Below are 10,640 nucleotides of genomic sequence, written 5' to 3'. Positions count from 1 at the left end.
GTCCTGCTGCACTCCCTGCTGAGCTCAGCGGTGCCCTCCAATGTCATGCTGCTTCCTGCTGAACCCTGCAGCTCCCCACTACATCCAGTCACTGTTCCATTATTAATGTGACTATTATGGCCACTGTTCATCACACCCCCAACAGGCCCATCAGACACCGCCTACCAAGAGCCTGGGTCTGTCCGAGGTTTCTTCCCAAGAGGAAGTTTTTCCTCGCCACTGTCGCACTGCTTGCTCTTGAGGGAATTACTGTAATTGTTGGAATTGTTGGGGCTTTGTAAATTATAGAGTGTGGTCTAGACCTACTCTATCTGTAAAGTGTCTCGAGATAACCCATGTTATGATTTGATACTATAAATAAAATTGAATTGAATAGACTAGCACCACTGACTTTAGACTAGCACCACTGACTTTAGACTAGCACCACTGACTTTAGACTAGCACCACTGACTTTAGACTAGCACCACTGACTTTAGATTAGCACCACTGACTATAGACTAGCACCACTGACTTTAGACCAGTACCACTGACTTTAGATTAGCACCACTGACTATAGACTAGCACCACTGACTATAGACTAGCACCACTGACTTTAGACTAGCACCACTGACTTTAGACCAGCACCACTGACTTTAGACCAGTACCACTGACTTTAGACCAGTACCACTGACTTTAGACTAGCACCACTGACTTTAGACTAGCACCACTGACTTTAGACCAGGTTTTTCCTGGTCTGTGGCGGAATTGTTTTCTGAAACTGTAAAATAGCACCAGGGAACGTTTTTGCCTGAACACACCTCCTCTTTTCGCTGAACCGCCCCCGGGAGCGCAAATACATTCCCTAATTTACTGACGTGCATCTGTGGAGGGAAAAGTCCGCTGTGTGTCGGGTGCAAAATAGGAATCATACATGTGTCGGTGTGTAAAGGCAATTGCGCTGAGTACAAGATAGTAGCGTGAGACCGTCCTGATCTGGCGAGCTCCAGTTTTCTCCTCTCAGATCAGTCTGGCATCTTGAGATAGAGAAAATTTGGAGCCGTTCACCAAACGACCGGGCCAATCAGCGTTGGTTTTGAGGCGGGTTTAGGTGGTGATAGACAGATGGTTTATCCAATCAGCTAACCAGTATTTTCAGCCAGTGGTAGCCCTAATTCTGTTAGCCGCTCGCTAATGCTTTTTTCTCTTGGATCCTTCTTTTGGAATATGGTCCGGGAACCTGAAAGGGTGCCTTTTATTCCTAAATTCTCGTTACATAAACGGCAAATCTCCTTTACCAACATGTTGCTTGCTTGCTGAGCTAACGAGCTATGCTTTGCCTGCAGCAGCAGGGGGTAGCCTGGCTTGTGGTTGTATTTTCATCCGCTTCGTGGATCTGATTGGTTGATTTGGCCCGTCTATCACCAACATAGGTGATGGTTTATCCAATCAGCTAACCAGTATTTTCGCCCCTTCCCAAAAGTTCTCCAACGGAAAGTTCCCAGATGGATATGCCGAGCAAATGCGAAGCAATCCATCTGGTGGAGTCAGGTTAGCAAGATAGGGCCCTTAAGACACAAAAACATGGGAAGAAAGGGTCCAAAAGAAAACTTTGTTCCCCTTTAATCATGGTTTAATTACTTAAAACATACAAATTGAACTCTTCTTTGCAAAACTCCAAATACTGAACTCAATGAACTAAATGATAATAATGATTATAACGTTTCAGCTGAGGGGTTACGGACAGCGAGGTGAACAAACAGAAAGAAAAGGATTGACTCTGCTGCAACAGATCAATTATCCAAGAAACAGAAACCACGTCTGGAGACACAAAACTTATCTGCACCGTCAGACCTTTCTCTGCCTCACTGCCACACACACACACACACACACACACACACACACACACACACACACACACACACACACACACACACACACACACACACACACACACACACACACACACACACACACCCCTCCCCCTGGATGATTGGCTCTGATTACGGTTAATCAGACTCTGTCTGATGTTTAAGTTTTCTTTGTTCCCCTGGTAGCGGTTAGAAATGCTGATTCAGTTTTCAAGACAACAGGCTGTGGGAAGAAATGCTCTCTTTAACAATGTGGAGATGGTATCTCCCGACCAGGCAATCAACACAGACCGATGGTATCTTCCTGCAGGCCGGCACGGCAAGAAAACAGAAGATCCTGTCGATGGTGATGCAGTTTGTTGTGTTTGGATCATTTTTAATGGATGTATTAAACAAACGTTTCATAGGCATGTCTGACTTAACTTAACTGAGCCTTAAATAAATGAAGGTTGAGGGGCCATAATGTCTCTTTAGTTGTCCCTGGTCCAGGTGGGTCATTGTCCTGGACACAGTGGACATCTATTCACGTGTCACGGCGTAACCGATTAGTCGCGTTACGTCCAGGATTACAGCTGCAAACAGGTCTATATGAAAACTACACAGTCCTTACAGAAAAATGCAGAGTTTTTTTGTGATTATTGCGGGCAAAAATCCTGGATTTTCTTAAAAAATGCGATGGAATATGCAGGATATTTATGCAATTTTATGCGATGAAACTGTGGGAACTTGCAAAACTGATGAATAAGAGAAAAAAAATGTGATTCCCCCCCAACACCCTGCTTTTTCGATGATCGTCGCATAATTACGTCACTTCATAACGTTCCCATGGCAACAGGGGAAAATGGCTGCTCTTGTGTGAAGTAAACGCAACATTTTTCAACTTTCTGCTGAGATATATTATGGGACTATTTTGCAATGAAAATGCAGGGATTATGAAATCATGCAAGCCCCGCATATTTTGCGCGGAAATCGGGAATTTATGCGGCGAAAGTGCGGCGTATTTGAAAAAATGCGCCCACCCTCCATAAATATGCAAACTTTGGCTGATTATGCATTGAATTATGCAATCGCATGATGGCGTTTTTCTGGAGGGACTGACTACAGAAGCTAACGCCGTATGACTGGAGACTGGAGTTAACCTCTCGTTGTCTTCATGTCAACCTGCAACTTTTCGTTTTTCTGGGTCAAAATTTAAAACTAACATTTGTTGACACTTTTTCTGATGTTTTTGTCTGGGATTTTAAATTTTTTTTACGTTTTTGTTCTTTTTTCCCACTTTTTTAAATCTTTTTTTAGACATTTTGTCCATTTCTTCAATGTTCTTGTATCATTTCTTTTCTTCAAAATCAATGAAACGTCCCATCTGTGTGACGTCCTTTTGGGTTCTTTTTGGACGTCTTGCGTCTCTTTGTGTCTCTCACATCTACAATCTAATCTGAATCTTCTTCTATCGGATCAATAACCCAACTTCAGATTGTCGGCTGATAAAATAAAATGTCATCTGAACCAGATGAGAGAAAGAAAAGAGACGGAGGGACTGAGTTCAGAGCTTGTGTTTGGTGTTTGGGAGTTTCTTCTCTACGTTGAGTTTACTTCAACTTTTTGCCGCAGGCTCGCTGCCTGTTTTTGAGCGTCCCCCCAGACACCTTTGGACGGCTGACGCAGGCTGTGTGGGCACAGCCTTCCTTTAGAGCCTCCCTAACTTCTCTTGTGGCAGCCAATGAAAACCCACAGCAGGTGTGACATGTGTTATTGAATCTTCAGGTATTGTAAAGGTCTTTTCAGACGGGGAGCGACTGTCGAAGCTAGAGAAGGGTAGAGGAGAGAGGGCAGGTAGAGGAGAGAGGGCAGGTAGAGGAGAGAGGGCAGGTAGAGGAGAGAGGGCAGGTAGAGGAGAGAGGGCAGGTAGAGGAGAGAGGGCAGGTAGAGGAGAGAGGGCAGGTAGAGGAGAGAGGGCAGGTAGAGGAGAGAGGGCAGGTAGAGGAGAGAGAAACTGTTGCTTCGTGCTCATTACATGCCCGCCCGCCCGTCACGCCGTGTAAATCGATGAACCCGAGATGTTTCTTCTGTTTGTGAGACGCGTCGGCCAGAACAAATCCAACCTGATCTCTCTCTCCCTCGTCTGGTTCCAGGGTAATAAAGCAGCGGCTGATATTAATATTCAAGCGAGTTGTGAAGGTCAGAGGAAATGAAAGTAGAGCCGCGTGAAAAAGGACGGAGCAATTATGTTTCCTGTGCCATCAGAGAGAAGGTCGGCATTAAACATGAATCAACAGATCCTTCAGCTCCGTGCTGAACTCAAGAACTAGCTCTGATTGTTGCCTCTGTTCCAAGTGTTTATCTGAATGTGCTGACGTCATGTTTAGCGGGAGAGGAGAGTGAAGAGATGGGCGCTAAAGGTGAAGGAGTCTCCACAGAGGAAGATAAAACACACTGCAACTTAATCCAACACGCAAATTAAGAAACCATCTTCATTCATTTGACAACACATGTGCAGCATTTAGCAAACACGTTGCAAATACACACAACACTACCAAATCCCAAGGGGGTAAGCTCCGCTTCAGAATGCGAACCTCCGATGGCGCCATTTTGTTGCTACGAAGCGATCACCTCTTGTTAGCATTACACTGACCGCCATTTTTTTTTTACGTCACTTGACTGCGAATAACTTTACATCTGAAGCGTTTAAAGACTCTATTTGTCCATTGTTTATTTCTAAAGAAACACGACAATGTATAAAAGGCTCCATTACCTTGTAGCTTACGTTATGGCTCCGTAGCAGATGTTTTTGTAAAAATAGGCTAACGATTGTGTCATAACCACGAGACTTACTGTCGCACAGTAGAGGAATTACCGTATAGTACAGGAGAAGTTCGCAGGCAGTTTGGACTTACATTAGCTGTTTAGGTTTAATTACTAATGTTAGCTAGCATGTTAGTTAGCAATAATTAGCCTGTGCTTATGTTATCTCCTTACATATACCTACGCTCTCCGTCTCTGTAAGATTGGAAATGATTGAGATTTCTCTTGGCACAGCTACCAGAAGACTTACAACTTTCAGACAGGTTGCTCACGTCACATTTACGTTGTCTCTATCAGTTGGAGGCTGCGCAGTAAAGCAAGAGATCACCGGAAAAATTATTTTGGCTGTTTTATTTAATTTAATAGCATCTAAGAAAGAACTGATACAAGAACATTGAAAAAAGTGACCAAAATATTGGAAGTTTTCAAAATGTGCATAGAAAACCAAAAAAAAAGCACACAAAAAAAGAAATTGACAAAAACGTCTGGAAAGCTTCCAAAAACATTGGCAAAAGTGACAAAAGTGTCAAAAACGTGAAAAAACATTGAGAAAAGCAAAAAAAAAGTGTCAAAAAAAGACAAACAAAACGTCTCAAATTTTGACCCAGAAAAACTAAAAGTTGCAGGAAGACAAGACGAGAGTTTTAGGATCAGCTCAGAGCTGAGAGAGAGAGACAGGCTGTCTGCTATCAGAGCTGAGAGAGAGAGAGACAGGCTGTCTGCTATCAGAGCTGAGAGAGAGAGAGAGAGACAGGCTGTCTGCTATCAGAGCTGAGAGAGAGAGAGACAGGCTGTCTGCTATCAGAGCTGAGAGAGAGAGAGAGAGAGACAGGTTGTCTGCTATCAGAGCTGAGAATACATCAGCTGGGATCTTCCTCACGAGGATGATCAAATGACAAGTGTTGATTGGATAGAAAACACACACACACACACACACACACACACACACACACACACACACACACACACACACACACACACACACACACACACACACACACACACACACACACAGGGAGGTCCACTCAGACAAACTGTGACATTGATAAATCTCCCAGAAGAAGCTCAACACCTCCACCTGCTGCCACAACAAAAACATGAAGGAGGAACATGTTGTCTCAGTCTGTCTGTCTGTCTCTCATTATTTTAATTATCAAATAATCCCAAAACATTAGTTAAATTAAAGGTCCAATATGTAATATTTGTACTGTAATAAATCCAAAAATGACACCAATGCCTCATCAGATATTAAGGAAACATGTTAAACTGAAATACTATCTTTTCTGACAACAATGCTAATGTCAGTATTTTTCTTTTTGAAATTTACATTCCGTGACGGAATTTATGTTTATGTTTTGATCTGTGTGTTGTTATCAATGGCCCAGTTTGACAGGCAGGCCGGGTTGCCAGATATACCTGTAAAAACGTAAACCCAGCGCGCTACAGCTGTAACGTTAGTACAGCCATGAAAGCAGCAAACAAACCAACAGGATCGACGGAGATAGATTCTACATGACATAAAAAAAAGAAAACAGCATGTTTCTAACAGTTGCGTGACCAGAGACGTAACAACCCCCTGGTAAATATTGGAGATGTATTTGAAAGATGGAGACAGCTTAGAGCCCAAAAGGACGCAGAGTTGGCTTATTTTCTCCTGAACAGGTAAGCATTAGCTCCACGCTAATTTATCACAGCTACTAGGGACGGGCATTTTATGTCATTTCAACATTTGTGTACTCACATTGAATTATATAGCTAGAGTACCCGAGTTGGTTACTCGCAAAAACAATTAAGACATAGCCAGTAAAGTGATCCCGACTGGTCCTGGCTAACGCCACCATGCTAACCCTGCTAACTGTTAACGTTACCGGGAGGACCAGGCAAGCAGCGCATGGCTGTTTACAACGTGTAGCCTCTTCAGCGGCCGACAATGGTGAGTTATTTTAAGCCACGAGAGGGGGGCTGTAAATCGGAAAGAGAGGACTGTGAGTTTGCAGTGTTTAGCGATTGTTGCCGAAAAAGTGTGTCTGTCAGTTGGTTACAGAGCTCCGCGTGAGCACGGGCTTTTATGACTGTCAATATAGCCAGCATCTAACATTAGCTACTCCGCTGTGCTGTGGAGTAACGTCTGGCTATGTGAGACTAGCATCTACCGTTAGCTACTCGGCTGTGCTGTGGAGTAACATCTGGCTATGTAAGACTAGCATCTACCGTTAGCTACTCCGCTGTGCTGTGGGGTAATGTCTGGCTATGTGAGACTAGCATCTACCGTTAGCTACTCCGTTGTGCTGTGGAGTAATGTCTGGCTATGTGAGACTAGCATCTACCGTTAGCTACTCCGCTGTGCTGTGGAGTAATGTCTGGCTATGTGAGACTAGCATCTACCGTTAGCTACTCTGCTGTGCTGTGGAGTAACGTCTGGCTATGTGAGAAAAGCGTCCAGCAACATTGTTGTGAATGCTGCGGTCTCAGCCTGGCAACCCCCGTGAACTTGGAGTCTGGGCAGGAGGGGGAGGGGGAGACGACTCCAGTATTTTGAATTGGTAGTGCAGTAACTATTTTAACCGCTAGCTGCCAGTATTACACACAATATTACATATTGCACCTTTAAGCCAGATTTCTGCCTTACATTTTTAAAAGACCAAATGCAGCATGTTGAGTGTGTGTGTGTGTGTGTGTGTGTGTGCGTCTGTGCGTGTCTGTGCGTCTGTGTGTCTGTGTATGTGTGTGTGCGCATCTGTGTATGTGTGTGTCTGTGTTTGCCTGTGTGTGTTTGCGTGTGTGTCTGTGTGCGTGCGTCTGTGTATATGTGTGTGTGTGTCTGTGTTTGCGTGTGTCTGTGTGTGTCTGTGTCTGTGTGTGTGCGTCGGTGTCTGTGTGTGTGCGTCTGTGTGTGTGTGTGTGTGTGTGTATATATATATATATATATATATGTATGTATGTGTGTGTGTCCTGCAGGGGACAGCAGAACTCTGGGAGCAGACAGCAGCAGCTCATGTTTGAGTTGAGATGAACTAATCAGAACTCTTCCATCTCATCGATTTACTTCAGAAATCAAACCTCTACTCGTACTGCTTTACGTAACTCTACTTTCTTTTCAAACCGTATTACATTACATAACTTTTAAAGTTGTATTGTCTGTTTATCTTTCTTATGGTGGTGTATTCTTAGCACCAGTGTGTGAAGGAGTTTTTTGGACACTAGGTGGAGCCGTCTTCCTGTCAGATCTCCGTCAGGATCTCACACTGTGTTCATAAACATGAGAGAATATAGATTATATTTATACTATTTATCATCGACTGACTGTCCAGAAATCATAAAACTCTCAGAAATGTGACTTTCTTCAAGTGTTCAGATATTAAAGTTCTACTTGTCATTATTGATAACCTATTTTTAAACGCATGCATGCACATTCATGTGTGTGTGCAGCGTGCACGTCAACTCTGAACTCTCCTCGTTACTACGACAACCTAACACTGCCGTGGACTACTCCAACTTTCTGTCTTTGCTCCGTCTTTCTCATTGACCCACTTATTCTTTACACACACACACACACACACACACACACACACACACACACACACACACACACACACAGCCAGCCTCCATCGATCTTTGACAGAGAACACTCCTGTTCCTCTATAAATACTCTCTCAGTAACCTTGTGCTGTGTGTCCCTCTTTCTCAGCAGATATTTGCGTCTTCCCCAGACTGGTGTCAGGTTGCTGGACAGACCGAGAGCGGACACCCTTCTCAACCACTCTGACATTTCGTCACGTTGACTTTGGTTTGTCCACATCTGTCTTAAAAGTGCCAAAAGCGATTGGCAAGATTGGCGAGAGTGAGCATCAAGAGCGAGCCTCGAGAGCGAGCGCAGAGAGCGAGCGTCAGGAGTGTTAAAAGCAGACTTGAAAGTGTCAAAAGTGAGCGTGGAAAGTGTTGCTAGCGAGAAAGTTGTAAAGTTATTTGCCATCACTAACAGATTGCAATAGAACATTTATTTCAAAATAGAAAACGTAGCACTTCAAAAGGTACTGCACTCATAACACAAGGTCGCACTGACTTCACGGAGATCAACTGGATCTGTGTGAATAGTTTTTTGACATACTATATCGTGACCCCCCTCCAGAAGAAAGACACACAGAAAACAACTCGTCAGTTTTGGATAAATAATTTAATGCAGTTACATGGTCAATACATGTGCACTCTCACTCACAAAGGAGAAAAGAAAAGCACATCTCCTCCTCCCTCCCTCAGACCCCAAATCAACAAACACTTTGGAATATTAATATCCATTAATTCACACAACACACACTCAGATACATGCTGGGAATATAAGTACCATCATCAGCTGCTATGATGAGCAAAACAAACACGCAGTGCGTGCGCACACACGCACACACACACACACACACACACACACAGAGACACACACACACGCACAGAAAAAAAAAAAAAAAAGATAAAAGGAAAAAAGCAAAAGTGTTGGAAAAGTGTTGGAAAAAGCGCCAAAAACGTCAATAAAGTTATACAAAATGTCGGGGGAAAAAAATATTAAAACGTAGAAGAAAATGTTTAAAAAGCGAGAAATCAACAGTTGTCAGACAGACTTTAAACATGTGGGACACGGACGGGAAAAGAAAAGAATCCATTATGCTGTTTGCATCCTCATAAAGTTCCCTTAGCCTTTGGAATTAAAATAGCCCCCCCACATCATCACACACCCTTCACCATACCTAGAGAGTGGCGTGGTTTTATGTCAGTTAGCCTAATAGCTAGTTTGATTTGCATTGAGAGATGATTTTATGGAAAGTACCCCATGCCACTCTCTAGATATGGTGAAGGGTGTGTGATGATGTGGGGGGGCTATTTTAATTCCAAAGGCCAAGGGAACTTTATCAGGATGCATAGTATCCTGGATCCATGAAATAACTGGCCTTTAAAAATAAATGTGTTGAGTTATTTTGAGGGGACAGCACATTTACACTGTTACACAAGCTGGACACTTAATACTTTACATTGTAGTAAAGTGTCATTTCTTCAGTGTTGTCTCATTAAAAGATATAATGAAATATTTACTAAAATGTGAGGGGTGTACTCACTTTAGTGAGATACTGTATATTGTTTTTTTCCAATCTGGACTCTTTTCCCCCCATGTTTTGTGTCTGAGGCGGTTTCACACCTGCCTTGTTTAGTTCGGCTGAATCGAACTAGAGTTTGTTTGTAACATCAGCGCGATAAGGCATTGAACATTTTAAATTTAAAACAGCTGATTATGTAGTTGTGTGTGTGTGTGTGTGTGTGTGTGTGTTAACGTGCACTTGTTGTCCCGTGTGAGCTAATGACCTCATCTGTTGACATTTCTGAATGTCTTCCTACAGCTGCTTCATAAAAGCTTTCACACAAACACACCTACATGTGTCATTAGTATGAAAACAAAATGAGATTTTAACCGTGTCAGGCTCGGGTCGGGCTCGGACAGAAATATCTTAACGCCCGTCGGGCTCGGGCCGGGTTAGGTTACTGCTCTGTCGGACGCGGGCTGGGCTCGGACAGAAAAATGTGGCCAGATTTGCACTCTACCAGACACAGCCGACCAATGAGAGGAGTGGACGTTCTTGCGTGATTTGTAATGCCGCATTTTGGTATGCTTGGATTTTTCCAGGTGTGAAACCAAACCGAACCAAACCGAACCAAGGGCAAATCGCTCCAAGTTTACTAACTCACCAACTGATTCGGACCAAAGCAAACAAAGTACAGGTGTGAAGATGCCCTTAGTCACCAAACCTAACAGACTCCATTTAAAAAGAAAAAAAAAATACTTTTATCATCGTAAAACACACTTCATTCAAAGTGGACAGAAACTAAATCAAACTACCAAAAGCCGTCTTGGTTCATCTTTCCACTGTTCCAACAATCACCACTCTGGTTTGGTTGAAATAAACCCTTAATTCACCCATTTACTATGTGGAGATATGCTCCATCTTACTC

This window comes from Perca flavescens, chromosome 4 (genome assembly GCF_004354835.1).
Source record: "Perca flavescens isolate YP-PL-M2 chromosome 4, PFLA_1.0, whole genome shotgun sequence".
NCBI lineage: Eukaryota > Metazoa > Chordata > Actinopteri > Perciformes > Percidae > Perca > Perca flavescens.
The sequence above is the reverse complement of the archived record's forward strand: the minus strand, read 5'-3'. Positions refer to the sequence as shown.